At 39.5% G+C, this 4721-nt stretch overlaps 1 pseudogene; it reads left to right on the top strand.

Annotated features, from left to right (window-relative positions):
• The first annotated feature begins 2806 nt into the window (after positions 1-2806).
• Positions 2807-3734, top strand: LOC107525067 (cytochrome c oxidase subunit 7B2, mitochondrial-like; annotated as a pseudogene).
• Positions 3735-4721: the final 987 nt, after the last annotated feature.

Genomic DNA, 4721 nt, shown 5'->3' on the forward strand with positions numbered 1-4721 from the left:
GGGCAGAGGACCTGAATAGACACTTCTCCAATTGATGGCCTATATATAGATGAAAAGATGCTCAATGTCATAAATCATCATAGAAATGCAAATTAAAACCACAGTGGGCTATCACCTCACACCTGTCAGAGTGGTTATCATCAACAAATCAAAAACAACTGATGGCAAGAATGTGGAGGAAAGGGAATTCTCATGCACTGTTCTTTGGAATGCAGACTGGTTGCAGCCATTGTGGAAAGCAGTATGGAATTACCTCCCCCCCAAAAAAGAACTGCCTTATGATCCACTGATTGCACTTTTGGGTATATGTCCAAAGAAGCCCAAAACAATAATTCCAAAAATATATCCATCCCTATGTTCCTTGCAGTGTTATTTACAATATTCAAGATATGGAAGCAAGTCAATTGCCCATCAACAAATAATTGGGTAAAAAAGAAGCTGTACTTATGTACAATGGAATATTACTTGGCAAAAAGAAATAAAATCTTGACATTTGTGACATGGATGGGAATAGAGGGTTTATGCTAAGTGAAATGAGCAGAGATGTGTGTATTTGGAACCTGAAAAACAAAATAGCCCTGGCTGATGTGGCTCACTGGTTAGAGTGTAGGCCCACTCACCAAAGGCTTTGGGGTTTGATTCCCAGCCAAGGGCATGTACCTGGGTTGCGGGTTTCACCTAATCGGTACATTGGTGTTTTTCTCTCTCCATCCCTTCTACTCTCTCCAAGAAAAAAAAAAATCAATAGAAAAAATTTCCTCTGGTGAGGATTAACAACAAAAAATAAAGAACAAAATAAATGAACAAAGAAAACCAAAACAGACTCAGAAGCAGAGAACAAACTGATGGTTGCCAGAATGGAGGGGGGATGGGGACTAGGTGAAAGAAGTGATGAGGTTAAGAAGTACAAATTGGTTGTTACAAATAGGCATAGGGATGTAAAGTATGGCCTAGGGAATAGAATCCATAATGTAATAACTATGTATGTTGCCAGGTGAGTACTAGAATTATCCAGGGAATCACTTCAAAAATTATGATTGCCTAACCACTATGCTGCACACCTGAAACTAATATAAAATAATATTTAATGTCAACTGTAAATGAAAAATAAAGTTAAAAAATAAAGTACAAGACTAGCATAGACAAATGACACAAGTACCATATAATTCTGTAATAATTGATGAATTTATTAATATAATGGGCTTAATTTAGTTTTTCTATATTTTTATGTTTATTTCTACCTCTTCTCAGTTTGGCAAAGTCACTTTCTAGGCTTAAGAGAATAGAAATAACAGACTTCTAAGGACACTCCATTTAAGATTCAGAACTCTGTCCCAGTTGTAGTTGGGCTATAGCTAGAGATTCTGGACTAGAATTTGTGTCCACGATGCTATTTCCAGGATGATTTACAGTATTTTACTATAATACATTGAGTCTTCTTGATATCAAATTGGATTAGCATGTCTTATTTGAGTAACAACCCATATATTTATTGCCTGACTAACATTGAGGAGAAATTGTAGCATCTTTATATGTCCCCTAGAGGTCTCATCCACCACTATGTGAAGTCATTTTGTTGATACCTCCTTTTTATCCAGAAACTACACTATTGCCCTTCAAATTTTAAATTTGAATTCTTAAGGTAAAAATTAACATAATTGGTATTTTTCATCCATATTCATAAGACAGCAAGACTAACACTAATACTAACGCAATAAAAACAAGCTGATCAACAAGATTTAATGTTAACATCCCAATAAAGCCACTTTTTTTGTGTAGAAATTTACAACTACCCTTTTGGTATATTGGATTTTCTTTTTTTTTTTTTAGAGAATTTATTAAAGGTTTATTGACATATAATTGACATATATAATTGTGTAAGTTTAAGGTGTACAATGTTATGATTAGATTATATGTTGCAAAATGTTTACCACATTCTTTACATAATTAGTTAATACATTCTTTACATAATTAACGTTGTTACTGTGAGAACATTGAAGCTCTACTCTTAGCAATTTAAGTATACAGTACAGTATTGTTAACTGTAGTCACTATGCTGTACACTACATCCCCAGAACTTATTCATCTTATACCTAAAAGTTTGTACCCTTATACCAGTATCTCCCATTTCCCTTTTCAGCCCCTGGCAACCACCGTTTGACTTTATGTTTCTATAAGTTCAATCTTTTTAGATTCCACATATAAGTGAGATTTTACAACTGGCTGTAGATCCTTACTGGCTTGTGGACAGACTCCACCAGAATTCCCAAAGGGCGCCTCAAATGGAAACACATCTTCTAACACAACTAGACACAACTTGGTAGTATGGATCTATAGCACTCCATGGGACCACCACATGTGGATAGCACAACATGCTCCCCTGTTGACAAGGCACTCTCCCTCGTAGACATGGAGCACAAACTTTAACAGACAATACATGGATATAGCAGCCAGCTTGACTGCTGGATTGAGAAAACACTCAGAATCTTGACCACTCAATGCACTAACCTGGGGAAAATAAACAGGAGGCTCTCACCTCCAGCCTTCCTTTGCAGTATTGAAAACAGGCAAATAATACTAAGAGTTCCCCCTCAGGAGAGAAAAAGAATGAAGCAGGGGCAACCCTATAAAAGGTCTCAGAGGCCATCAGGATCTCTAGCCAGGTTGATGAAAGTCTTCTGAACACAGTAAAGACTAGAGTAGGTGACTGCTTCACATGCCTAAACGGCAATGTAGGCCTTCAAGGAATATGAAAAATCAAGGGAACATGACACTACCAAAGGAAAAACTAACAAAGAAGAAATGGAGATCTACAAATTACCTGACAAAGAATTCAAAATATTTATCCTAAAGGAGCTCAGTGAGCTACAAGAAAACACATCTTAGTGTAGACAACCATATAAAATCAGGGGGAAAAATACATGAACAAAATGGAAACTTCAACAAAGATATAAAAACCATAAAAAAATATTGAAACAGAAACTCTGGAGCTGAAAAATGCAAGGATTGTACTGAAAAATTCAATGGATAGCTTTAACAACACAATCAAGCAAAAGAAAATCACTGAACTCAGGTCATTTAAAATTATCCTGTCAGAAGAACAAACAGCTATCCTCTTAGGGAGGAGCTGCCTATAGAAAGTGCCCATTTTACTTCACCGCTCCATGCCATGAGCTTGGCAGAATTTACCTCTATGTTATCTTCTCTTGGGTACTGTCTGTGACGTCGTTGGAAGTTGAATAATGAACTTTTGGAGTAGAGTATCAGCTTCAGAATTTCTACCAGGTCTCTACAAAGAAATAGACCAGCAGCTGCAATCACCGGCAGTCCCCTCACACCCTCATGATGTTTCCCTTGGCTAGAAATATATTAAGTCTCAAGATTCAAAGTATTCAGCAAATTAGGGCAAGATAGAGCCACAGGAAACACTACCAAGATTTTCATGACAAATGTGGTAATGCTCTACTAGCAGTTGAACCACTTTCTATATTGTTCTGTGGATATTTACAACCACACAAACTGAAATAGAATAAAACCTGACTTATGTTGGCAGAGCCACCTCAAAAGAGTGGAATGATGAGTAACTATCACAGTTGCTGTACTACAGAATTGTTTAAAAATCAACCTGCCGAGCCCGGCTGGGCGTGGCTCAGTGGTTGAGCATTGACCTAGGATCCAGGTGATCGGGGTTCGATTCCCGGTCAGGGCACATGCCTGGGTTGCCAGCTAGGCAGCCGATCAATGACTCTCTCATCATTGATGTTTCTATCTCTCTCTCCCTCTCCTTTCCGCTCTCTGAAATCAATAAAGATATATTAAAAAAAAAAAAAAATCAACCTGTCGAGATAAAAAATGGCAGCAGATTGAGTTGAAGCTACACTGACACTCTCCCAGGACCAAACTGGAATTACAAGTAAAATATAGAAATACCACCCTTAATAATCAACTGCAACTGAAGACTACCTGGGGAGCACTTCATAACCAAGGACAAAAAATGGGAGACTGCATAGAGACTAGGAAGTGCAGAGGCACGAGAGGAATAGCTGGGCTCCCACAGTCAGCAGCTGAAGGTCCAGAGGGATATCTCAGCTGTTGGGGGTTCCCACTTAGAACTCTGGGATCTAAAACCCAGGCTGGGCTTCTCAGCCCAGAGCACCAGAACTGAGAAAGGTACCCACATAGCATCTGGCTGTGAAAAGCAGCAGGGTTTCTGTCTGCCAGGGAAAGAGGGCTGGAAATGCAGGAACCCTCTTAAAGGGCCAATTCACAAAGTTATGTGTGCAACCACTCACCCTGGGTTCTGGCAGAGGGAAGGCAGAGTGGGCTAGAGCAGTGTGAGGAGAATATAGGGGCTCTGGCTGGGGGAATAGATTTCAGAGGGCAGCTGTCTGGATTTCTGTGCTGAGTCTTCCCCTATGGCAAGGACATCTTTCTTAGGCAGAAATTTACCTTCCAAGCAGCTTTTGCCTGAGGATCGAGGAGCAATTGCCCCACCCAGCTGGAACACCTCTGGCCCCACCCTGTGGAGTTTCTATATCCTGAGGTTCATTTAAAGACTGAATAACAAGCTCTGGGTGCTTTGAGTCTTTGCTTGAGTTGCTTCTGGACCCAGGGCTTAGAAAAGCAGACCTTGGAGCATATCTTAGTACTGCCCAAACACACTCAGCTCCAGCAAAGGAAACCAGAAGCTGTGGAGTGTGGAAAACTTCAAACAGTGCACT

This window comes from Miniopterus natalensis, chromosome 1, assembly GCF_054644295.1.
Source record: "Miniopterus natalensis isolate mMinNat1 chromosome 1, mMinNat1.hap1, whole genome shotgun sequence".
NCBI classification, from domain to species: Eukaryota; Metazoa; Chordata; class Mammalia; order Chiroptera; family Miniopteridae; genus Miniopterus; species Miniopterus natalensis.